The sequence below is a fragment of the Triturus cristatus genome, chromosome 11, assembly GCF_964204655.1.
Source record: "Triturus cristatus chromosome 11, aTriCri1.1, whole genome shotgun sequence".
Lineage (NCBI taxonomy): Eukaryota > Metazoa > Chordata > Amphibia > Caudata > Salamandridae > Triturus > Triturus cristatus.
The window spans coordinates 937,995,055-938,022,720 of NC_140594.1; the positions used below are offsets into that span (position 1 = coordinate 937,995,055).

The 27,666-nt window shown below is 40.3% G+C and overlaps 1 long non-coding RNA gene across 1 annotated transcript; it reads left to right on the top strand.

The window, feature by feature from the left end:
• On the top strand, positions 1–27,461 carry LOC146785710 (uncharacterized). The gene is made up of 21 exons (XR_014970778.1): positions 1–119; positions 1,337–1,489; positions 2,741–2,859; positions 4,111–4,229; positions 5,481–5,598; positions 6,816–6,968; positions 8,220–8,338; positions 9,556–9,708; positions 10,960–11,078; positions 12,330–12,448; positions 13,700–13,818; positions 15,036–15,188; positions 16,440–16,558; positions 17,810–17,932; positions 19,184–19,302; positions 20,552–20,670; positions 21,920–22,038; positions 23,290–23,408; positions 24,660–24,778; positions 26,028–26,146; positions 27,396–27,461. It is a non-coding gene; the product is annotated as an uncharacterized LOC146785710 (long non-coding RNA).
• The last annotated feature ends 205 nt before the right edge of the window (positions 27,462–27,666 follow it).

Below are 27,666 nucleotides of genomic sequence, written 5' to 3' on the forward strand. Positions count from 1 at the left end.
ATTATACTGAATGACCACCGGTGGCAGTGTTTCACAACAGTTTCTCTGAATTGCCGAGACTGAAGGAAAAAAAAAAAGGAAGTCTTCCGGCATACGGCATCATTTTACCAATTTATATGGTAAGTAAATCTCCCAATCATTCCTTTAGGCATTAAAAAGTTCACAGCATCAGCATGTCCTCACTAGCTTGTAGTGGGAGACTGTGCCTGAATAGAATTTCTGTCAAGCTGAAAGTAATATGGATCACATTGTGTTGGTCATAATAATTCATAAAAGCCCGGCTGTCTCCAACGTTACTAAAGCCTGCTTTAGATCCTGGAACTAGCAATGTTCCATTCGAGCAAATTGCTGCCTTTGAGGCTGAAATGTACTACCTCATTTCAGAACGAGCGTGTTACATTCTCACGGAAGGAAGCTCATTTCACCTCTTCTCCTGCACTCCGTATGTAGGACTCTGATACTCAAGATGGATTGTTAAGGATAATCTGTTTATGTATCTCCATCCGACTTTCAAAAAGGCCCCAGTGCTTTGAGTGGTTCAGAGTCCTTTACCATTCCCCCTCCTACTTGCCTTGTAGTCATGAATACAGATAGTAACCTACTGCATAACTTCTGATGTCATCCTCCTGTGTGGTCAGCTGCCACAAGGACAATTGGTCCAGTGGTGCGCTGACATCATAAAGCTAATCAGATGTTGTCTGACATGAGGGCCACTCTGTTGCCTAGCAAGCTGACATCATAAAGCTAAAGCAAGATGTTGTCGGACATGAGGGCCACTCTGTTGGCTAACAAGCAGTAGGATACATTGATGTTGGTAACTAAATGAGTAGCAGGGTGGACAGGATGTCCAACTGAAAACTAAGATGAAAGAAATTAGTAAAGTTTTTGAGACTTCTCGTTTTGTATCAACGTACGTTTGAGGATAAGAGTCATCTTCACCATTTCTGAAGTGGTGGGAATTGGCTAAAATGGAGATGGTCATTATGCTATTCATAGTTTTTATTATTCCCATGAACTGTGGCATAACCCTTACTCTCAACTTATCAGCTGGCTTAATTGCTACTGGTGTACCATATCCTAAAACAAAAGAAGTGAGAATGGTTCACTGCCACTTGGCTGGCAAAAACATCTATTGATCTATGTCCTAATGTACGCGCTACAGTTGTTTAGAGAGTTTTAGCAAATGAGGCAAGGGATGCAGAGAAGTATGCGAGGATAAAAAGCTAAAATTGAGATTTGATTTTCTAATGAGCTGTTGATTTACACAATAAAAGACTCCATAGTATTGATCTGTTTACCCTTTATAAAAATCAAGATTTTTTTGTATCGCTTATAGAAAATGTGCTAACAGTGGACTTTTCCATCTGCTGATTATACTGAATGACCACCGGTGGCAGTGTTTCACAACAGTTTCTCTGAATTGCCGAGACTGAAGGAAAAAAAAAAAGGAAGTCTTCCGGCATACGGCATCATTTTACCAATTTATATGGTAAGTAAAACTCCCAATCATTCCTTTAGGCATTAAAAAGTTCACAGCATCAGCATGTCCTCACTAGCTTGTAGTGGGAGACTGTGCCTGAATAGAATTTCTGTCAAGCTGAAAGTAATATGGATCACATTGTGTTGGTCATAATAATTCATAAAAGCCCGGCTGTCTCCAACTCCACTAAAGCCTGCTTTAGATCCTGGAACTAGCAATGTTCCATTCGAGCAAATTGCTGCATTTGTGGCTTAAATGTACTACCTCATTTCAGAACGAGCGTGTTACATTCTCACGGAAGGAAGCTCATTTCACCTCTTCTCCTGCACTCCCTATGTTGGACTCTGATACTCAAGATGGATTGTTAAGGATAATCTGTTTATGTATCTCCATCCGACTTTCAAAAAGGCCCCAGTGCTTTGAGTGGTTCAGAGTCCTTTACCATTCCCCCTCCTACTTGCCTTGTAGTCATGAATACAGATAGTAACCTACTGCATAACTTCTGATGTCATCCTCCTGTGTGGTCAGCTGCCACAAGGACAATTGGTCCAGTGGTGCGCTGACATCATAAAGCTAATCAGATGTTGTCTGACATGAGGGCCACTCTGTTGCCTAGCAAGCTGACATCATAAAGCTAAAGCAAGATGTTGTCGGACATGAGGGCCACTCTGTTGGCTAACAAGCAGTAGGATACATTGATGTTGGTAACTAAATGAGTAGCAGGGTGGACAGGATGTCCAACTGAAAACTAAGATGAAAGAAATTAGGAAAGTTTTTGAGACTTCTCATTTTGTATCAACGTACGTTTGAGGATAAGAGTCATCTTCACCATTTCTGAAGTGGTGGGAATTGGCTAAAATGGAGATGGTCATTATGCTATTCATAGTTTTTATTATTCCCATGAACTGTGGCATAACCCTTACTCTCAACTTATCAGCTGGCTTAATTGCTACTGGTGTACCATATCCTAAAACAAAAGAAGTGAGAATGGTTCACTGCCACTTGGCTGGCAAAAACATCTATTGATCTATGTCCTAATGTACGCGCTACAGTTGTTTAGAGAGTTTTAGCAAATGAGGCAAGGGATGCAGAGAAGTATGCGAGGATAAAAAGCTAAAATTGAGATTTGATTTTCTAATGAGCTGTTGATTTACACAATAAAAGACTCCATAGTATTGATCTGTTTACCCTTTATAAAAATCAAGATTTTTTTGTATCGCTTATAGAAAATGTGCTAACAGTGGACTTTTCCATCTGCAGATTATACTGAATGACCACCGGTGGCAGTGTTTCACAACAGTTTCTCTGAATTGCCGAGACTGAAGGAAAAAAAAAAAGGAAGTCTTCCGGCATACGGCATCATTTTACCAATTTATATGGTAAGTAAAACTCCCAATCATTCCTTTAGGCATTAAAAAGTTCACAGCATCAGCATGTCCTCACTAGCTTGTAGTGGGAGACTGTGCCTGAATAGAATTTCTGTCAAGCTGAAAGTAATATGGATCACATTATGTTGGTCATAATAATTCATAAAAGCCCGGCTGTCTCCAACTCCACTAAAGCCTGCTTTAGATCCTGGAACTAGCAATGTTCCATTCGAGCAAATTGCTGCCTTTGAGGCTGAAATGTACTACCTCATTTCAGAACGAGCGTGTTACATTCTCACGGAAGGAAGCTCATTTCACCTCTTCTCCTGCACTCCCTATGTTGGACTCTGATACTCAAGATGGATTGTTAAGGATAATCTGTTTATGTATCTCCATCCGACTTTCAAAAAGGCCCCAGTGCTTTGAGTGGTTCAGAGTCCTTTACCATTCCCCCTCCTACTTGCCTTGTAGTCATGAATACAGATAGTAACCTACTGCATAACTTCTGATGTCATCCTCCTGTGTGGTCAGCTGCCACAAGGACAATTGGTCCAGTGGTGCGCTGACATCATAAAGCTAATCAGATGTTGTCTGACATGAGGGCCACTCTGTTGCCTAGCAAGCTGACATCATAAAGCTAAAGCAAGATGTTGTCGGACATGAGGGCCACTCTGTTGGCTAACAAGCAGTAGGATACATTGATGTTGGTAACTAAATGAGTAGCAGGGTGGACAGGATGTCCAACTGAAAACTAAGATGAAAGAAATTAGGAAAGTTTTTGAGACTTCTCATTTTGTATCAACGTACGTTTGAGGATAAGAGTCATCTTCACCATTTCTGAAGTGGTGGGAATTGGCTAAAATGGAGATGGTCATTATGCTATTCATAGTTTTTATTATTCCCATGAACTGTGGCATAACCCTTACTCTCAACTTATCAGCTGGCTTAATTGCTACTGGTGTACCATATCCTAAAACAAAAGAAGTGAGAATGGTTCACTGCCACTTGGCTGGCAAAAACATCTATTGATCTATGTCATAATGTACGCGCTACAGTTGTTTAGAGAGTTTTAGCAAATGAGGCAAGGGATGCAGAGAAGTATGCGAGGATAAAAAGCTAAAATTGAGATTTGATTTTCTAATGAGCTGTTGATTTACACAATAAAAGACTCCATAGTATTGATCTGTTTACCCTTTATAAAAATCAAGATTTTTTTGTATCGCTTATAGAAAATGTGCTAACAGTGGACTTTTCCATCTGCAGATTATACTGAATGACCACCGGTGGCAGTGTTTCACAACAGTTTCTCTGAATTGCCGAGACTGAAGGAAAAAAAAAAAGGAAGTCTTCCGGCATACGGCATCATTTTACCAATTTATATGGTAAGTAAAACTCCCAATCATTCCTTTAGGCATTAAAAAGTTCACAGCATCAGCATGTCCTCACTAGCTTGTAGTGGGAGACTGTGCCTGAATAGAATTTCTGTCAAGCTGAAAGTAATATGGATCACATTGTGTTGGTCATAATAATTCATAAAAGCCCGGCTGTCTCCAACGTTACTAAAGCCTGCTTTAGATCCTGGAACTAGCAATGTTCCATTCGAGCAAATTGCTGCCTTTGAGGCTGAAATGTACTACCTCATTTCAGAACGAGCGTGTTACATTCTCACGGAAGGAAGCTCATTTCACCTCTTCTCCTGCACTCCGTATGTTGGACTCTGATACTCAAGATGGATTGTTAAGGATAATCTGTTTATGTATCTCCATCCGACTTTCAAAAAGGCCCCAGTGCTTTGAGTGGTTCAGAGTCCTTTACCATTCCCCCTCCTACTTGCCTTGTAGTCATGAATACAGATAGTAACCTACTGCATAACTTCTGATGTCATCCTCCTGTGTGGTCAGCTGCCACAAGGACAATTGGTCCAGTGGTGCGCTGACATCATAAAGCTAATCAGATGTTGTCTGACATGAGGGCCACTCTGTTGCCTAGCAAGCTGACATCATAAAGCTAAAGCAAGATGTTGTCGGACATGAGGGCCACTCTGTTGGCTAACAAGCAGTAGGATACATTGATGTTGGTAACTAAATGAGTAGCAGGGTGGACAGGATGTCCAACTGAAAACTAAGATGAAAGAAATTAGGAAAGTTTTTGAGACTTCTCATTTTGTATCAACGTACGTTTGAGGATAAGAGTCATCTTCACCATTTCTGAAGTGGTGGGAATTGGCTAAAATGGAGATGGTCATTATGCTATTCATAGTTTTTATTATTCCCATGAACTGTGGCATAACCCTTACTCTCAACCTATCAGCTGGCTTAATTGCTACTGGTGTACCATATCCTAAAACAAAAGAAGTGAGAATGGTTCACTGCCACTTGGCTGGCAAAAACATCTATTGATCTATGTCCTAATGTACGCGCTACAGTTGTTTAGAGAGTTTTAGCAAATGAGGCAAGGGATGCAGAGAAGTATGCGAGGATAAAAAGCTAAAATTGAGATTTGATTTTCTAATGAGCTGTTGATTTACACAATAAAAGACTCCATAGTATTGATCTGTTTACCCTTTATAAAAATCAAGATTTTTTTGTATCGCTTATAGAAAATGTGCTAACAGTGGACTTTTCCATCTGCAGATTATACTGAATGACCACCGGTGGCAGTGTTTCACAACAGTTTCTCTGAATTGCCGAGACTGAAGGAAAAAAAAAAGGAAGTCTTCCGGCATACGGCATCATTTTACCAATTTATATGGTAAGTAAAACTCCCAATCATTCCTTTAGGCATTAAAAAGTTCACAGCATCAGCATGTCCTCACTAGCTTGTAGTGGGAGACTGTGCCTGAATAGAATTTCTGTCAAGCTGAAAGTAATATGGATCACATTGTGTTGGTCATAATAATTCATAAAAGCCCGGCTGTCTCCAACGTTACTAAAGCCTGCTTTAGATCCTGGAACTAGCAATGTTCCATTCGAGCAAATTGCTGCCTTTGAGGCTGAAATGTACTACCTCATTTCAGAACGAGCGTGTTACATTCTCACGGAAGGAAGCTCATTTCACCTCTTCTCCTGCACTCCGTATGTTGGACTCTGATACTCAAGATGGATTGTTAAGGATAATCTGTTTATGTATCTCCATCCGACTTTCAAAAAGGCCCCAGTGCTTTGAGTGGTTCAGAGTCCTTTACCATTCCCCCTCCTACTTGCCTTGTAGTCATGAATACAGATAGTAACCTACTGCATAACTTCTGATGTCATCCTCCTGTGTGGTCAGCTGCCACAAGGACAATTGGTCCAGTGGTGCGCTGACATCATAAAGCTAATCAGATGTTGTCTGACATGAGGGCCACTCTGTTGCCTAGCAAGCTGACATCATAAAGCTAAAGCAAGATGTTGTCGGACATGAGGGCCACTCTGTTGGCTAACAAGCAGTAGGATACATTGATGTTGGTAACTAAATGAGTAGCAGGGTGGACAGGATGTCCAACTGAAAACTAAGATGAAAGAAATTAGGAAAGTTTTTGAGACTTCTCGTTTTGTATCAACGTACGTTTGAGGATAAGAGTCATCTTCACCATTTCTGAAGTGGTGGGAATTGGCTAAAATGGAGATGGTCATTATGCTATTCATAGTTTTTATTATTCCCATGAACTGTGGCATAACCCTTACTCTCAACTTATCAGCTGGCTTAATTGCTACTGGTGTACCATATCCTAAAACAAAAGAAGTGAGAATGGTTCACTGCCACTTGGCTGGCAAAAACATCTATTGATCTATGTCCTAATGTACGCGCTACAGTTGTTTAGAGAGTTTTAGCAAATGAGGCAAGGGATGCAGAGAAGTATGCGAGGATAAAAAGCTAAAATTGAGATTTGATTTTCTAATGAGCTGTTGATTTACACAATAAAAGACTCCATAGTATTGATCTGTTTACCCTTTATAAAAATCAAGATTTTTTTGTATCGCTTATAGAAAATGTGCCAACAGTGGACTTTTCCATCTGCAGATTATACTGAATGACCACCGGTGGCAGTGTTTCACAACAGTTTCTCTGAATTGCCGAGACTGAAGGAAAAAAAAAAAGGAAGTCTTCCGGCATACGGCATCATTTTACCAATTTATATGGTAAGTAAAACTCCCAATCATTCCTTTAGGCATTAAAAAGTTCACAGCATCAGCATGTCCTCACTAGCTTGTAGTGGGAGACTGTGCCTGAATAGAATTTCTGTCAAGCTGAAAGTAATATGGATCACATTGTGTTGGTCATAATAATTCATAAAAGCCCGGCTGTCTCCAACTCCACTAAAGCCTGCTTTAGATCCTGGAACTAGCAATGTTCCATTCGAGCAAATTGCTGCATTTGAGGCTGAAATGTACTACCTCATTTCAGAACGAGCGTGTTACATTCTCACGGAAGGAAGCTCATTTCACCTCTTCTCCTGCACTCCCTATGTTGGACTCTGATACTCAAGATGGATTGTTAAGGATAATCTGTTTATGTATCTCCATCCGACTTTCAAAAAGGCCCCAGTGCTTTGAGTGGTTCAGAGTCCTTTACCATTCCCCCTCCTACTTGCCTTGTAGTCATGAATACAGATAGTAACCTACTGCATAACTTCTGATGTCATCCTCCTGTGTGGTCAGCTGCCACAAGGACAATTGGTCCAGTGGTGCGCTGACATCATAAAGCTAATCAGATGTTGTCTGACATGAGGGCCACTCTGTTGCCTAGCAAGCTGACATCATAAAGCTAAAGCAAGATGTTGTCGGACATGAGGGCCACTCTGTTGGCTAACAAGCAGTAGGATACATTGATGTTGGTAACTAAATGAGTAGCAGGGTGGACAGGATGTCCAACTGAAAACTAAGATGAAAGAAATTAGTAAAGTTTTTGAGACTTCTCGTTTTGTATCAACGTACGTTTGTGGATAAGAGTCATCTTCACCATTTCTGAAGTGGTGGGAATTGGCTAAAATGGAGATGGTCATTATGCTATTCATAGTTTTTATTATTCCCATGAACTGTGGCATAACCCTTACTCTCAACTTATCAGCCGGCTTAATTGCTACTGGTGTACCATATCCTAAAACAAAAGAAGTGAGAATGGTTCACTGCCACTTGGCTGGCAAAAACATCTATTGATCTATGTCCTAATGTACGCGCTACAGTTGTTTAGAGAGTTTTAGCAAATGAGGCAAGTGATGCAGAGAAGTATGCGAGGATAAAAAGCTAAAATTGAGATTTGATTTTCTAATGAGCTGTTGATTTACACAATAAAAGACTCCATAGTATTGATCTGTTTACCCTTTATAAAAATCAAGATTTTTTTGTATCGCTTATAGAAAATGTGCTAACAGTGGACTTTTCCATCTGCAGATTATACTGAATGACCACCGGTGGCAGTGTTTCACAACAGTTTCTCTGAATTGCCGAGACTGAAGGAAAAAAAAAAAGGAAGTCTTCCGGCATACGGCATCATTTTACCAATTTATATGGTAAGTAAAACTCCCAATCATTCCTTTAGGCATTAAAAAGTTCACAGCATCAGCATGTCCTCACTAGCTTGTAGTGGGAGACTGTGCCTGAATAGAATTTCTGTCAAGCTGAAAGTAATATGGATCACATTGTGTTGGTCATAATAATTCATAAAAGCCCGGCTGTCTCCAACGTTACTAAAGCCTGCTTTAGATCCTGGAACTAGCAATGTTCCATTCGAGCAAATTGCTGCCTTTGAGGCTGAAATGTACTACCTCATTTCAGAACGAGCGTGTTACATTCTCACGGAAGGAAGCTCATTTCACCTCTTCTCCTGCACTCCCTATGTTGGACTCTGATACTCAAGATGGATTGTTAAGGATAATCTGTTTATGTATCTCCATCCGACTTTCAAAAAGGCCCCAGTGCTTTGAGTGGTTCAGAGTCCTTTACCATTCCCCCTCCTACTTGCCTTGTAGTCATGAATACAGATAGTAACCTACTGCATAACTTCTGATGTCATCCTCCTGTGTGGTCAGCTGCCACAAGGACAATTGGTCCAGTGGTGCGCTGACATCATAAAGCTAATCAGATGTTGTCTGACATGAGGGCCACTCTGTTGCCTAGCAAGCTGACATCATAAAGCTAAAGCAAGATGTTGTCGGACATGAGGGCCACTCTGTTGGCTAACAAGCAGTAGGATACATTGATGTTGGTAACTAAATGAGTAGCAGGGTGGACAGGATGTCCAACTGAAAACTAAGATGAAAGAAATTAGTAAAGTTTTTGAGACTTCTCGTTTTGTATCAACGTACGTTTGAGGATAAGAGTCATCTTCACCATTTCTGAAGTGGTGGGAATTGGCTAAAATGGAGATGGTCATTATGCTATTCATAGTTTTTATTATTCCCATGAACTGTGGCATAACCCTTACTCTCAACTTATCAGCTGGCTTAATTGCTACTGGTGTACCATATCCTAAAACAAAAGAAGTGAGAATTGTTCACTGCCACTTGGCTGGCAAAAACATCTGTTGATCTATGTCCTAATGTACGCGCTACAGTTGTTTAGAGAGTTTTAGCAAATGAGGCAAGGGATGCAGAGAAGTATGCGAGGATAAAAAGCTAAAATTGAGATTTGATTTTCTAATGAGCTGTTGATTTACACAATAAAAGACTCCATAGTATTGATCTGTTTACCCTTTATAAAAATCAAGATTTTTTTGTATTGCTTATAGAAAATGTGCCAACAGTGGACTTTTCCATCTGCAGATTATACTGAATGACCACCGGTGGCAGTGTTTCACAACAGTTTCTCTGAATTGCCGAGACTGAAGGAAAAAAAAAAAGGAAGTCTTCCGGCATACGGCATCATTTTACCAATTTATATGGTAAGTAAATCTCCCAATCATTCCTTTAGGCATTAAAAAGTTCACAGCATCAGCATGTCCTCACTAGCTTGTAGTGGGAGACTGTGCCTGAATAGAATTTCTGTCAAGCTGAAAGTAATATGGATCACATTGTGTTGGTCATAATAATTCATAAAAGCCCGGCTGTCTCCAACGTTACTAAAGCCTGCTTTAGATCCTGGAACTAGCAATGTTCCATTCGAGCAAATTGCTGCCTTTGAGGCTGAAATGTACTACCTCATTTCAGAACGAGCGTGTTACATTCTCACGGAAGGAAGCTCATTTCACCTCTTCTCCTGCACTCCGTATGTAGGACTCTGATACTCAAGATGGATTGTTAAGGATAATCTGTTTATGTATCTCCATCCGACTTTCAAAAAGGCCCCAGTGCTTTGAGTGGTTCAGAGTCCTTTACCATTCCCCCTCCTACTTGCCTTGTAGTCATGAATACAGATAGTAACCTACTGCATAACTTCTGATGTCATCCTCCTGTGTGGTCAGCTGCCACAAGGACAATTGGTCCAGTGGTGCGCTGACATCATAAAGCTAATCAGATGTTGTCTGACATGAGGGCCACTCTGTTGCCTAGCAAGCTGACATCATAAAGCTAAAGCAAGATGTTGTCGGACATGAGGGCCACTCTGTTGGCTAACAAGCAGTAGGATACATTGATGTTGGTAACTAAATGAGTAGCAGGGTGGACAGGATGTCCAACTGAAAACTAAGATGAAAGAAATTAGGAAAGTTTTTGAGACTTCTCATTTTGTATCAACGTACGTTTGAGGATAAGAGTCATCTTCACCATTTCTGAAGTGGTGGGAATTGGCTAAAATGGAGATGGTCATTATGCTATTCATAGTTTTTATTATTCCCATGAACTGTGGCATAACCCTTACTCTCAACTTATCAGCTGGCTTAATTGCTACTGGTGTACCATATCCTAAAACAAAAGAAGTGAGAATGGTTCACTGCCACTTGGCTGGCAAAAACATCTATTGATCTATGTCCTAATGTACGCGCTACAGTTGTTTAGAGAGTTTTAGCAAATGAGGCAAGGGATGCAGAGAAGTATGCGAGGATAAAAAGCTAAAATTGAGATTTGATTTTCTAATGAGCTGTTGATTTACACAATAAAAGACTCCATAGTATTGATCTGTTTACCCTTTATAAAAATCAAGATTTTTTTGTATCGCTTATAGAAAATGTGCTAACAGTGGACTTTTCCATCTGCAGATTATACTGAATGACCACCGGTGGCAGTGTTTCACAACAGTTTCTCTGAATTGCCGAGACTGAAGGAAAAAAAAAAAGGAAGTCTTCCGGCATACGGCATCATTTTACCAATTTATATGGTAAGTAAAACTCCCAATCATTCCTTTAGGCATTAAAAAGTTCACAGCATCAGCATGTCCTCACTAGCTTGTAGTGGGAGACTGTGCCTGAATAGAATTTCTGTCAAGCTGAAAGTAATATGGATCACATTATGTTGGTCATAATAATTCATAAAAGCCCGGCTGTCTCCAACTCCACTAAAGCCTGCTTTAGATCCTGGAACTAGCAATGTTCCATTCGAGCAAATTGCTGCCTTTGAGGCTGAAATGTACTACCTCATTTCAGAACGAGCGTGTTACATTCTCACGGAAGGAAGCTCATTTCACCTCTTCTCCTGCACTCCCTATGTTGGACTCTGATACTCAAGATGGATTGTTAAGGATAATCTGTTTATGTATCTCCATCCGACTTTCAAAAAGGCCCCAGTGCTTTGAGTGGTTCAGAGTCCTTTACCATTCCCCCTCCTACTTGCCTTGTAGTCATGAATACAGATAGTAACCTACTGCATAACTTCTGATGTCATCCTCCTGTGTGGTCAGCTGCCACAAGGACAATTGGTCCAGTGGTGCGCTGACATCATAAAGCTAATCAGATGTTGTCTGACATGAGGGCCACTCTGTTGCCTAGCAAGCTGACATCATAAAGCTAAAGCAAGATGTTGTCGGACATGAGGGCCACTCTGTTGGCTAACAAGCAGTAGGATACATTGATGTTGGTAACTAAATGAGTAGCAGGGTGGACAGGATGTCCAACTGAAAACTAAGATGAAAGAAATTAGGAAAGTTTTTGAGACTTCTCATTTTGTATCAACGTACGTTTGAGGATAAGAGTCATCTTCACCATTTCTGAAGTGGTGGGAATTGGCTAAAATGGAGATGGTCATTATGCTATTCATAGTTTTTATTATTCCCATGAACTGTGGCATAACCCTTACTCTCAACTTATCAGCTGGCTTAATTGCTACTGGTGTACCATATCCTAAAACAAAAGAAGTGAGAATGGTTCACTGCCACTTGGCTGGCAAAAACATCTATTGATCTATGTCATAATGTACGCGCTACAGTTGTTTAGAGAGTTTTAGCAAATGAGGCAAGGGATGCAGAGAAGTATGCGAGGATAAAAAGCTAAAATTGAGATTTGATTTTCTAATGAGCTGTTGATTTACACAATAAAAGACTCCATAGTATTGATCTGTTTACCCTTTATAAAAATCAAGATTTTTTTGTATCGCTTATAGAAAATGTGCTAACAGTGGACTTTTCCATCTGCAGATTATACTGAATGACCACCGGTGGCAGTGTTTCACAACAGTTTCTCTGAATTGCCGAGACTGAAGGAAAAAAAAAAAGGAAGTCTTCCGGCATACGGCATCATTTTACCAATTTATATGGTAAGTAAAACTCCCAATCATTCCTTTAGGCATTAAAAAGTTCACAGCATCAGCATGTCCTCACTAGCTTGTAGTGGGAGACTGTGCCTGAATAGAATTTCTGTCAAGCTGAAAGTAATATGGATCACATTGTGTTGGTCATAATAATTCATAAAAGCCCGGCTGTCTCCAACGTTACTAAAGCCTGCTTTAGATCCTGGAACTAGCAATGTTCCATTCGAGCAAATTGCTGCCTTTGAGGCTGAAATGTACTACCTCATTTCAGAACGAGCGTGTTACATTCTCACGGAAGGAAGCTCATTTCACCTCTTCTCCTGCACTCCGTATGTTGGACTCTGATACTCAAGATGGATTGTTAAGGATAATCTGTTTATGTATCTCCATCCGACTTTCAAAAAGGCCCCAGTGCTTTGAGTGGTTCAGAGTCCTTTACCATTCCCCCTCCTACTTGCCTTGTAGTCATGAATACAGATAGTAACCTACTGCATAACTTCTGATGTCATCCTCCTGTGTGGTCAGCTGCCACAAGGACAATTGGTCCAGTGGTGCGCTGACATCATAAAGCTAATCAGATGTTGTCTGACATGAGGGCCACTCTGTTGCCTAGCAAGCTGACATCATAAAGCTAAAGCAAGATGTTGTCGGACATGAGGGCCACTCTGTTGGCTAACAAGCAGTAGGATACATTGATGTTGGTAACTAAATGAGTAGCAGGGTGGACAGGATGTCCAACTGAAAACTAAGATGAAAGAAATTAGGAAAGTTTTTGAGACTTCTCATTTTGTATCAACGTACGTTTGAGGATAAGAGTCATCTTCACCATTTCTGAAGTGGTGGGAATTGGCTAAAATGGAGATGGTCATTATGCTATTCATAGTTTTTATTATTCCCATGAACTGTGGCATAACCCTTACTCTCAACCTATCAGCTGGCTTAATTGCTACTGGTGTACCATATCCTAAAACAAAAGAAGTGAGAATGGTTCACTGCCACTTGGCTGGCAAAAACATCTATTGATCTATGTCCTAATGTACGCGCTACAGTTGTTTAGAGAGTTTTAGCAAATGAGGCAAGGGATGCAGAGAAGTATGCGAGGATAAAAAGCTAAAATTGAGATTTGATTTTCTAATGAGCTGTTGATTTACACAATAAAAGACTCCATAGTATTGATCTGTTTACCCTTTATAAAAATCAAGATTTTTTTGTATCGCTTATAGAAAATGTGCTAACAGTGGACTTTTCCATCTGCAGATTATACTGAATGACCACCGGTGGCAGTGTTTCACAACAGTTTCTCTGAATTGCCGAGACTGAAGGAAAAAAAAAAAGGAAGTCTTCCGGCATACGGCATCATTTTACCAATTTATATGGTAAGTAAAACTCCCAATCATTCCTTTAGGCATTAAAAAGTTCACAGCATCAGCATGTCCTCACTAGCTTGTAGTGGGAGACTGTGCCTGAATAGAATTTCTGTCAAGCTGAAAGTAATATGGATCACATTGTGTTGGTCATAATAATTCATAAAAGCCCGGCTGTCTCCAACGTTACTAAAGCCTGCTTTAGATCCTGGAACTAGCAATGTTCCATTCGAGCAAATTGCTGCCTTTGAGGCTGAAATGTACTACCTCATTTCAGAACGAGCGTGTTACATTCTCACGGAAGGAAGCTCATTTCACCTCTTCTCCTGCACTCCGTATGTTGGACTCTGATACTCAAGATGGATTGTTAAGGATAATCTGTTTATGTATCTCCATCCGACTTTCAAAAAGGCCCCAGTGCTTTGAGTGGTTCAGAGTCCTTTACCATTCCCCCTCCTACTTGCCTTGTAGTCATGAATACAGATAGTAACCTACTGCATAACTTCTGATGTCATCCTCCTGTGTGGTCAGCTGCCACAAGGACAATTGGTCCAGTGGTGCGCTGACATCATAAAGCTAATCAGATGTTGTCTGACATGAGGGCCACTCTGTTGCCTAGCAAGCTGACATCATAAAGCTAAAGCAAGATGTTGTCGGACATGAGGGCCACTCTGTTGGCTAACAAGCAGTAGGATACATTGATGTTGGTAACTAAATGAGTAGCAGGGTGGACAGGATGTCCAACTGAAAACTAAGATGAAAGAAATTAGGAAAGTTTTTGAGACTTCTCGTTTTGTATCAACGTACGTTTGAGGATAAGAGTCATCTTCACCATTTCTGAAGTGGTGGGAATTGGCTAAAATGGAGATGGTCATTATGCTATTCATAGTTTTTATTATTCCCATGAACTGTGGCATAACCCTTACTCTCAACTTATCAGCTGGCTTAATTGCTACTGGTGTACCATATCCTAAAACAAAAGAAGTGAGAATGGTTCACTGCCACTTGGCTGGCAAAAACATCTATTGATCTATGTCCTAATGTACGCGCTACAGTTGTTTAGAGAGTTTTAGCAAATGAGGCAAGGGATGCAGAGAAGTATGCGAGGATAAAAAGCTAAAATTGAGATTTGATTTTCTAATGAGCTGTTGATTTACACAATAAAAGACTCCATAGTATTGATCTGTTTACCCTTTATAAAAATCAAGATTTTTTTGTATCGCTTATAGAAAATGTGCCAACAGTGGACTTTTCCATCTGCAGATTATACTGAATGACCACCGGTGGCAGTGTTTCACAACAGTTTCTCTGAATTGCCGAGACTGAAGGAAAAAAAAAAAGGAAGTCTTCCGGCATACGGCATCATTTTACCAATTTATATGGTAAGTAAAACTCCCAATCATTCCTTTAGGCATTAAAAAGTTCACAGCATCAGCATGTCCTCACTAGCTTGTAGTGGGAGACTGTGCCTGAATAGAATTTCTGTCAAGCTGAAAGTAATATGGATCACATTGTGTTGGTCATAATAATTCATAAAAGCCCGGCTGTCTCCAACTCCACTAAAGCCTGCTTTAGATCCTGGAACTAGCAATGTTCCATTCGAGCAAATTGCTGCATTTGAGGCTGAAATGTACTACCTCATTTCAGAACGAGCGTGTTACATTCTCACGGAAGGAAGCTCATTTCACCTCTTCTCCTGCACTCCCTATGTTGGACTCTGATACTCAAGATGGATTGTTAAGGATAATCTGTTTATGTATCTCCATCCGACTTTCAAAAAGGCCCCAGTGCTTTGAGTGGTTCAGAGTCCTTTACCATTCCCCCTCCTACTTGCCTTGTAGTCATGAATACAGATAGTAACCTACTGCATAACTTCTGATGTCATCCTCCTGTGTGGTCAGCTGCCACAAGGACAATTGGTCCAGTGGTGCGCTGACATCATAAAGCTAATCAGATGTTGTCTGACATGAGGGCCACTCTGTTGCCTAGCAAGCTGACATCATAAAGCTAAAGCAAGATGTTGTCGGACATGAGGGCCACTCTGTTGGCTAACAAGCAGTAGGATACATTGATGTTGGTAACTAAATGAGTAGCAGGGTGGACAGGATGTCCAACTGAAAACTAAGATGAAAGAAATTAGTAAAGTTTTTGAGACTTCTCGTTTTGTATCAACGTACGTTTGTGGATAAGAGTCATCTTCACCATTTCTGAAGTGGTGGGAATTGGCTAAAATGGAGATGGTCATTATGCTATTCATAGTTTTTATTATTCCCATGAACTGTGGCATAACCCTTACTCTCAACTTATCAGCCGGCTTAATTGCTACTGGTGTACCATATCCTAAAACAAAAGAAGTGAGAATGGTTCACTGCCACTTGGCTGGCAAAAACATCTATTGATCTATGTCCTAATGTACGCGCTACAGTTGTTTAGAGAGTTTTAGCAAATGAGGCAAGTGATGCAGAGAAGTATGCGAGGATAAAAAGCTAAAATTGAGATTTGATTTTCTAATGAGCTGTTGATTTACACAATAAAAGACTCCATAGTATTGATCTGTTTACCCTTTATAAAAATCAAGATTTTTTTGTATCGCTTATAGAAAATGTGCTAACAGTGGACTTTTCCATCTGCAGATTATACTGAATGACCACCGGTGGCAGTGTTTCACAACAGTTTCTCTGAATTGCCGAGACTGAAGGAAAAAAAAAAAGGAAGTCTTCCGGCATACGGCATCATTTTACCAATTTATATGGTAAGTAAAACTCCCAATCATTCCTTTAGGCATTAAAAAGTTCACAGCATCAGCATGTCCTCACTAGCTTGTAGTGGGAGACTGTGCCTGAATAGAATTTCTGTCAAGCTGAAAGTAATATGGATCACATTGTGTTGGTCATAATAATTCATAAAAGCCCGGCTGTCTCCAACGTTACTAAAGCCTGCTTTAGATCCTGGAACTAGCAATGTTCCATTCGAGCAAATTGCTGCCTTTGAGGCTGAAATGTACTACCTCATTTCAGAACGAGCGTGTTACATTCTCACGGAAGGAAGCTCATTTCACCTCTTCTCCTGCACTCCGTATGTTGGACTCTGATACTCAAGATGGATTGTTAAGGATAATCTGTTTATGTATCTCCATCCGACTTTCAAAAAGGCCCCAGTGCTTTGAGTGGTTCAGAGTCCTTTACCATTCCCCCTCCTACTTGCCTTGTAGTCATGAATACAGATAGTAACCTACTGCATAACTTCTGATGTCATCCTCCTGTGTGGTCAGCTGCCACAAGGACAATTGGTCCAGTGGTGCGCTGACATCATAAAGCTAATCAGATGTTGTCTGACATGAGGGCCACTCTGTTGCCTAGCAAGCTGACATCATAAAGCTAAAGCAAGATGTTGTCGGACATGAGGGCCACTCTGTTGGCTAACAAGCAGTAGGATACATTGATGTTGGTAACTAAATGAGTAGCAGGGTGGACAGGATGTCCAACTGAAAACTAAGATGAAAGAAATTAGGAAAGTTTTTGAGACTTCTCATTTTGTATCAACGTACGTTTGAGGATAAGAGTCATCTTCACCATTTCTGAAGTGGTGGGAATTGGCTAAAATGGAGATGGTCATTATGCTATTCATAGTTTTTATTATTCCCATGAACTGTGGCATAACCCTTACTCTCAACCTATCAGCTGGCTTAATTGCTACTGGTGTACCATATCCTAAAACAAAAGAAGTGAGAATGGTTCACTGCCACTTGGCTGGCAAAAACATCTATTGATCTATGTCCTAATGTACGCGCTACAGTTGTTTAGAGAGTTTTAGCAAATGAGGCAAGGGATGCAGAGAAGTATGCGAGGATAAAAAGCTAAAATTGAGATTTGATTTTCTAATGAGCTGTTGATTTACACAATAAAAGACTCCATAGTATTGATCTGTTTACCTTTTATAAAAATCAAGATTTTTTTGTATCGCTTATAGAAAATGTGCTAACAGTGGACTTTTCCATCTGCAGATTATACTGAATGACCACCGGTGGCAGTGTTTCACAACCGAGTTTCTCTGAATTGCCGAGACTGAAGAAAAAAAAAAAAATTGAAGTCTTCCGGCATACGGCATCATTTTACCAATTTATATGGTAAGTAAAACTCCCAATCATTCCTTTAGGCATTAAAAAGTTCACAGCATCAGCATGTCCTCACTAGCTTGTAGTGGGAGACTGTGCCTGAATAGAATTTCTGTCAAGCTGAAAGTAATATGGATCACATTGTGTTGGTCATAATAATTCATAAAAGCCCGGCTGTCTCCAACTCCACTAAAGCCTGCTTTAGATCCTGGAACTAGCAATGTTCCATTCGAGCAAATTGCTGCCTTTGAGGCTGAAATGTACTACCTCATTTCAGAACGAGCGTGTTACATTCTCACGGAAGGAAGCTCATTTCACCTCTTCTCCTGCACTCCCTATGTTGGACTCTGATACTCAAGATGGATTGTTAAGGATAATCTGTTTATGTATCTCCATCCGACTTTCAAAAAGGCCCCAGTGCTTTGAGTGGTTCAGAGTCCTTTACCATTCCCCCTCCTACTTGCCTTGTAGTCATGAATACAGATAGTAACCTACTGCATAACTTCTGATCTCATCCTCCTGTGTGGTCAGCTGCCACAAGGACAATTGGTCCAGTGGTGCGCTGACATCATAAAGCTAATCAGATGTTGTCTGACATGAGGGCCACTCTGTTGCCTAGCAAGCTGACATCATAAAGCTAAAGCAAGATGTTGTCGGACATGAGGGCCACTCTGTTGGCTAACAAGCAGTAGGATACATTGATGTTGGTAACTAAATGAGTAGCAGGGTGGACAGGATGTCCAACTGAAAACTAAGATGAAAGAAATTAGGAAAGTTTTTGAGACTTCTCATTTTGTATCAACGTACGTTTGAGGATAAGAGTCATCTTCACCATTTCTGAAGTGGTGGGAATTGGCTAAAATGGAGATGGTCATTATGCTATTCATAGTTTTTATTATTCCCATGAACTGTGGCATAACCCTTACTCTCAACTTATCAGCTGGCTTAATTGCTACTGGTGTACCATATCCTAAAACAAAAGAAGTGAGAATGGTTCACTGCCACTTGGCTGGCAAAAACATCTATTGATCTATGTCCTAATGTACGCGCTACAGTTGTTTAGAGAGTTTTAGCAAATGAGGCAAGTGATGCAGAGAAGTATGCGAGGATAAAAAGCTAAAATTGAGATTTGATTTTCTAATGAGCTGTTGATTTACACAATAAAAGACTCCATAGTATTGATCTGTTTACCCTTTATAAAAATCAAGATTTTTTTGTATCGCTTATAGAAAATGTGCTAACAGTGGACTTTTCCATCTGCAGATTATACTGAATGACCACCGGTGGCAGTGTTTCACAACAGTTTCTCTGAATTGCCGAGACTGAAGGAAAAAAAAAAAGGAAGTCTTCCGGCATACGGCATCATTTTACCAATTTATATGGTAAGTAAAACTCCCAATCATTCCTTTAGGCATTAAAAAGTTCACAGCATCAGCATGTCCTCACTAGCTTGTAGTGGGAGACTGTGCCTGAATAGAATTTCTGTCAAGCTGAAAGTAATATGGATCACATTGTGTTGGTCATAATAATTCATAAAAGCCCGGCTGTCTCCAACGTTACTAAAGCCTGCTTTAGATCCTGGAACTAGCAATGTTCCATTCGAGCAAATTGCTGCCTTTGAGGCTGAAATGTACTACCTCATTTCAGAACGAGCGTGTTACATTCTCACGGAAGGAAGCTCATTTCACCTCTTCTCCTGCACTCCCTATGTTGGACTCTGATACTCAAGATGGATTGTTAAGGATAATCTGTTTATGTATCTCCATCCGACTTTCAAAAAGGCCCCAGTGCTTTGAGTGGTTCAGAGTCCTTTACCATTCCCCCTCCTACTTGCCTTGTAGTCATGAATACAGATAGTAACCTACTGCATAACTTCTGATGTCATCCTCCTGTGTGGTCAGCTGCCACAAGGACAATTGGTCCAGTGGTGCGCTGACATCATAAAGCTAATCAGATGTTGTCTGACATGAGGGCCACTCTGTTGCCTAGCAAGCTGACATCATAAAGCTAAAGCAAGATGTTGTCGGACATGAGGGCCACTCTGTTGGCTAACAAGCAGTAGGATACATTGATGTTGGTAACTAAATGAGTAGCAGGGTGGACAGGATGTCCAACTGAAAACTAAGATGAAAGAAATTAGGAAAGTTTTTGAGACTTCTCGTTTTGTATCAACGTACGTTTGAGGATAAGAGTCATCTTCACCATTTCTGAAGTGGTGGGAATTGGCTAAAATGGAGATGGTCATTATGCTATTCATAGTTTTTATTATTCCCATGAACTGTGGCATAACCCTTACTCAACTTATCAGCTGGCTTAATTGCTACTGGTGTACCATATCCTAAAACAAAAGAAGTGAGAATGGTTCACTGCCACTTGGCTGGCAAAAACATCTATTGATCTATGTCCTAATGTACGCGCTACAGTTGTTTAGAGAGTTTTAGCAAATGAGGCAAGGGATGCAGAGAAGTATGCGAGGATAAAAAGCTAAAATTGAGATTTGATTTTCTAATGAGCTGTTGATTTACACAATAAAAGACTCCATAGTATTGATCTGTTTACCCTTTATAAAAATCAAGATTTTTTTGTATCGCTTATAGAAAATGTGCTAACAGTGGACTTTTCCATCTGCAGATTATACTGAATGACCACCGGTGGCAGTGTTTCACAACAGTTTCTCTGAATTGCCGAGACTGAAGGAAAAAAAAAAAGGAAGTCTTCCGGCATACGGCATCATTTTACCAATTTATATGGTAAGTAAAACTCCCAATCATTCCTTTAGGCATTAAAAAGTTCACAGCATCAGCATGTCCTCACTAGCTTGTAGTGGGAGACTGTGCCTGAATAGAATTTCTGTCAAGCTGAAAGTAATATGGATCACATTGTGTTGGTCATAATAATTCATAAAAGCCCGGCTGTCTCCAACGTTACTAAAGCCTGCTTTAGATCCTGGAACTAGCAATGTTCCATTCGAGCAAATTGCTGCCTTTGAGGCTGAAATGTACTACCTCATTTCAGAACGAGCGTGTTACATTCTCACGGAAGGAAGCTCATTTCACCTCTTCTCCTGCACTCCCTATGTTGGACTCTGATACTCAAGATGGATTGTTAAGGATAATCTGTTTATGTATCTCCATCCGACTTTCAAAAAGGCCCCAGTGCTTTGAGTGGTTCAGAGTCCTTTACCATTCCCCCTCCTACTTGCCTTGTAGTCATGAATACAGATAGTAACCTACTGCATAACTTCTGATGTCATCCTCCTGTGTGGTCAGCTGCCACAAGGACAATTGGTCCAGTGGTGCGCTGACATCATAAAGCTAATCAGATGTTGTCTGACATGAGGGCCACTCTGTTTCCTAGCAAGCTGACATCATAAAGCTAAAGCAAGATGTTGTCGGACATGAGGGCCACTCTGTTGGCTAACAAGCAGTAGGATACATTGATGTTGGTAACTAAATGAGTAGCAGGGTGGACAGGATGTCCAACTGAAAACTAAGATGAAAGAAATTAGGAAAGTTTTTGAGACTTCTCGTTTTGTATCAACGTACGTTTGAGGATAAGAGTCATCTTCACCATTTCTGAAGTGGTGGGAATTGGCTAAAATGGAGATGGTCATTATGCTATTCATAGTTTTTATTATTCCCATGAACTGTGGCATAACCCTTACTCAACTTATCAGCTGGCTTAATTGCTACTGGTGTACCATATCCTAAAACAAAAGAAGTGAGAATGGTTCACTGCCACTTGGCTGGCAAAAACATCTATTGATCTATGTCCTAATGTACGCGCTACAGTTGTTTAGAGAGTTTTAGCAAATGAGGCAAGGGATGCAGAGAAGTATGCGAGGATAAAAAGCTAAAATTGAGATTTGATTTTCTAATGAGCTGTTGATTTACACAATAAAAGACTCCATAGTATTGATCTGTTTACCCTTTATAAAAATCAAGATTTTTTTGTATCGCTTATAGAAAATGTGCTAACAGTGGACTTTTCCATCTGCAGATTATACTGAATGACCACCGGTGGCAGTGTTTCACAACAGTTTCTCTGAATTGCCGAGACTGAAGGAAAAAAAAAAAGGAAGTCTTCCGGCATACGGCATCATTTTACCAATTTATATGGTAAGTAAAACTCCCAATCATTCCTTTAGGCATTAAAAAGTTCACAGCATCAGCATGTCCTCACTAGCTTGTAGTGGGAGACTGTGCCTGAATAGAATTTCTGTCAAGCTGAAAGTAATATGGATCACATTGTGTTGGTCATAATAATTCATAAAAGCCCGGCTGTCTCCAACGTTACTAAAGCCTGCTTTAGATCCTGGAACTAGCAATGTTCCATTCGAGCAAATTGCTGCCTTTGAGGCTGAAATGTACTACCTCATTTCAGAACGAGCGTGTTACATTCTCACGGAAGGAAGCTCATTTCACCTCTTCTCCTGCACTCCGTATGTTGGACTCTGATACTCAAGATGGATTGTTAAGGATAATCTGTTTATGTATCTCCATCCGACTTTCAAAAAGGCCCCAGTGCTTTGAGTGGTTCAGAGTCCTTTACCATTCCCCCTCCTACTTGCCTTGTAGTCATGAATACAGATAGTAACCTACTGCATAACTTCTGATGTCATCCTCCTGTGTGGTCAGCTGCCACAAGGACAATTGGTCCAATGGTGCGCTGACATCATAAAGCTAATCAGATGTTGTCTGACATGAGGGCCACTCTGTTGCCTAGCAAGCTGACATCATAAAGCTAAAGCAAGATGTTGTCGGACATGAGGGCCACTCTGTTGGCTAACAAGCAGTAGGATACATTGATGTTGGTAACTAAATGAGTAGCAGGGTGGACAGGATGTCCAACTGAAAACTAAGATGAAAGAAATTAGTAAAGTTTTTGAGACTTCTCGTTTTGTATCAACGTACGTTTGTGGATAAGAGTCATCTTCACCATTTCTGAAGTGGTGGGAATTGGCTAAAATGGAGATGGTCATTATGCTATTCATAGTTTTTATTATTCCCATGAACTGTGGCATAACCCTTACTCTCAACTTATCAGCTGGCTTAATTGCTACTGGTGTACCATATCCTAAAACAAAAGAAGTGAGAATGGTTCACTGCCACTTGGCTGGCAAAAACATCTATTGATCTATGTCCTAATGTACGCGCTACAGTTGTTTAGAGAGTTTTAGCAAATGAGGCAAGTGATGCAGAGAAGTATGCGAGGATAAAAAGCTAAAATTGAGATTTGATTTTCTAATGAGCTGTTGATTTACACAATAAAAGACTCCATAGTATTGATCTGTTTACCCTTTATAAAAATCAAGATTTTTTTGTATCGCTTATAGAAAATGTGCTAACAGTGGACTTTTCCATCTGCAGATTATAGTGAATGACCACCGGTGGCAGTGTTTCATAACAGTTTCTCTGAATTGCCGAGACTGAAGGAAAAAAAAAAAGGAAGTCTTCCGGCATACGGCATCATTTTACCAATTTATATGGTAAGTAAAACTCCCAATCATTCCTTTAGGCATTAAAAAGTTCACAGCATCAGCATGTCCTCACTAGCTTGTAGTGGGAGACTGTGCCTGAATAGAATTTCTGTCAAGCTGAAAGTAATATGGATCACATTGTGTTGGTCATAATAATTCATAAAAGCCCGGCTGTCTCCAACGTTACTAAAGCCTGCTTTAGATCCTGGAACTAGCAATGTTCCATTCGAGCAAATTGCTGCCTTTGAGGCTGAAATGTACTACCTCATTTCAGAACGAGCGTGTTACATTCTCACGGAAGGAAGCTCATTTCACCTCTTCTCCTGCACTCCGTATGTTGGACTCTGATACTCAAGATGGATTGTTAAGGATAATCTGTTTATGTATCTCCATCCGACTTTCAAAAAGGCCCCAGTGCTTTGAGTGGTTCAGAGTCCTTTACCATTCCCCCTCCTACTTGCCTTGTAGTCATGAATACAGATAGTAACCTACTGCATAACTTCTGATGTCATCCTCCTGTGTGGTCAGCTGCCACAAGGACAATTGGTCCAGTGGTGCGCTGACATCATAAAGCTAATCAGATGTTGTCTGACATGAGGGCCACTCTGTTGCCTAGCAAGCTGACATCATAAAGCTAAAGCAAGATGTTGTCGGACATGAGGGCCACTCTGTTGGCTAACAAGCAGTAGGATACATTGATGTTGGTAACTAAATGAGTAGCAGGGTGGACAGGATGTCCAACTGAAAACTAAGATGAAAGAAATTAGGAAAGTTTTTGAGACTTCTCATTTTGTATCAACGTACGTTTGAGGATAAGAGTCATCTTCACCATTTCTGAAGTGGTGGGAATTGGCTAAAATGGAGATGGTCATTATGCTATTCATAGTTTTTATTATTCCCATGAACTGTGGCATAACCCTTACTCTCAACTTATCAGCTGGCTTAATTGCTACTGGTGTACCATATCCTAAAACAAAAGAAGTGAGAATGGTTCACTGCCACTTGGCTGGCAAAAACATCTATTGATCTATGTCCTAATGTACGCGCTACAGTTGTTTAGAGAGTTTTAGCAAATGAGGCAAGTGATGCAGAGAAGTATGCGAGGATAAAAAGCTAAAATTGAGATTTGATTTTCTAATGAGCTGTTGATTTACACAATAAAAGACTCCATAGTATTGATCTGTTTACCCTTTATAAAAATCAAGATTTTTTTGTATCGCTTATAGAAAATGTGCTAACAGTGGACTTTTCCATCTGCAGATTATACTGAATGACCACCGGTGGCAGTGTTTCACAACAGTTTCTCTGAATTGCCGAGACTGAAGGAAAAAAAAAAAGGAAGTCTTCCGGCATACGGCATCATTTTACCAATTTATATGGTAAGTAAAACTCCCAATCATTCCTTTAGGCATTAAAAAGTTCACAGCATCAGCATGTCCTCACTAGCTTGTAGTGGGAGACTGTGCCTGAATAGAATTTCTGTCAAGCTGAAAGTAATATGGATCACATTGTGTTGGTCATAATAATTCATAAAAGCCCGGCTGTCTCCAACGTTACTAAAGCCTGCTTTAGATCCTGGAACTAGCAATGTTCCATTCGAGCAAATTGCTGCCTTTGAGGCTGAAATGTACTACCTCATTTCAGAACGAGCGTGTTACATTCTCACGGAAGGAAGCTCATTTCACCTCTTCTCCTGCACTCCGTATGTTGGACTCTGATACTCAAGATGGATTGTTAAGGATAATCTGTTTATGTATCTCCATCCGACTTTCAAAAAGGCCCCAGTGCTTTGAGTGGTTCAGAGTCCTTTACCATTCCCCCTCCTACTTGCCTTGTAGTCATGAATACAGATAGTAACCTACTGCATAACTTCTGATGTCATCCTCCTGTGTGGTCAGCTGCCACAAGGACAATTGGTCCAGTGGTGCGCTGACATCATAAAGCTAATCAGATGTTGTCTGACATGAGGGCCACTCTGTTGCCTAGCAAGCTGACATCATAAAGCTAAAGCAAGATGTTGTCGGACATGAGGGCCACTCTGTTGGCTAACAAGCAGTAGGATACATTGATGTTGGTAACTAAATGAGTAGCAGGGTGGACAGGATGTCCAACTGAAAACTAAGATGAAAGAAATTAGGAAAGTTTTTGAGACTTCTCATTTTGTATCAACGTACGTTTGAGGATAAGAGTCATCTTCACCATTTCTGAAGTGGTGGGAATTGGCTAAAATGGAGATGGTCATTATGCTATTCATAGTTTTTATTATTCCCATGAACTGTGGCATAACCCTTACTCAACTTATCAGCTGGCTTAATTGCTACTGGTGTACCATATCCTAAAACAAAAGAAGTGAGAATGGTTCACTGCCACTTGGCTGGCAAAAACATCTATTGATCTATGTCCTAATGTACGCGCTACAGTTGTTTAGAGAGTTTTAGCAAATGAGGCAAGGGATGCAGAGAAGTATGCGAGGATAAAAAGCTAAAATTGAGATTTGATTTTCTAATGAGCTGTTGATTTACACAATAAAAGACTCCATAGTATTGATCTGTTTACCCTTTATAAAAATCAAGATTTTTTTGTATCGCTTATAGAAAATGTGCTAACAGTGGACTTTTCCATCTGCAGATTATACTGAATGACCACCGGTGGCAGTGTTTCACAACAGTTTCTCTGAATTGCCGAGACTGAAGGAAAAAAAAAAAGGAAGTCTTCCGGCATACGGCATCATTTTACCAATTTATATGGTAAGTAAAACTCCCAATCATTCCTTTAGGCATTAAAAAGTTCACAGCATCAGCATGTCCTCACTAGCTTGTAGTGGGAGACTGTGCCTGAATAGAATTTCTGTCAAGCTGAAAGTAATATGGATCACATTGTGTTGGTCATAATAATTCATAAAAGCCCGGCTGTCTCCAACGTTACTAAAGCCTGCTTTAGATCCTGGAACTAGCAATGTTCCATTCGAGCAAATTGCTGCCTTTGAGGCTGAAATGTACTACCTCATTTCAGAACGAGCGTGTTACATTCTCACGGAAGGAAGCTCATTTCACCTCTTCTCCTGCACTCCGTATGTTGGACTCTGATACTCAAGATGGATTGTTAAGGATAATCTGTTTATGTATCTCCATCCGACTTTCAAAAAGGCCCCAGTGCTTTGAGTGGTTCAGAGTCCTTTACCATTCCCCCTCCTACTTGCCTTGTAGTCATGAATACAGATAGTAACCTACTGCATAACTTCTGATGTCATCCTCCTGTGTGGTCAGCTGCCACAAGGACAATTGGTCCAGTGGTGCGCTGACATCATAAAGCTAATCAGATGTTGTCTGACATGAGGGCCACTCTGTTGCCTAGCAAGCTGACATCATAAAGCTAAAGCAAGATGTTGTCGGACATGAGGGCCACTCTGTTGGCTAACAAGCAGTAGGATACATTGATGTTGGTAACTAAATGAGTAGCAGGGTGGACAGGATGTCCAACTGAAAACTAAGATGAAAGAAATTAGGAAAGTTTTTGAGACTTCTCATTTTGTATCAACGTACGTTTGAGGATAAGAGTCATCTTCACCATTTCTGAAGTGGTGGGAATTGGCTAAAATGGAGATGGTCATTATGCTATTCATAGTTTTTATTATTCCCATGAACTGTGGCATAACCCTTACTCAACTTATCAGCTGGCTTAATTGCTACTGGTGTACCATATCCTAAAACAAAAGAAGTGAGAATGGTTCACTGCCACTTGGCTGGCAAAAACATCTATTGATCTATGTCCTAATGTACGCGCTACAGTTGTTTAGAGAGTTTTAGCAAATGAGGCAAGGGATGCAGAGAAGTATGCGAGGATAAAAAGCTAAAATTGAGATTTGATTTTCTAATGAGCTGTTGATTTACACAATAAAAGACTCCATAGTATTGATCTGTTTACCCTTTATAAAAATCAAGATTTTTTTGTATCGCTTATAGAAAATGTGCTAACAGTGGACTTTTCCATCTGCAGATTATACTGAATGACCACCGGTGGCAGTGTTTCACAACAGTTTCTCTGAATTGCCGAGACTGAAGGAAAAAAAAAAAGGAAGTCTTCCGGCATACGGCATCATTTTACCAATTTATATGGTAAGTAAAACTCCCAATCATTCCTTTAGGCATTAAAAAGTTCACAGCATCAGCATGTCCTCACTAGCTTGTAGTGGGAGACTGTGCCTGAATAGAATTTCTGTCAAGCTGAAAGTAATATGGATCACATTGTGTTGGTCATAATAATTCAT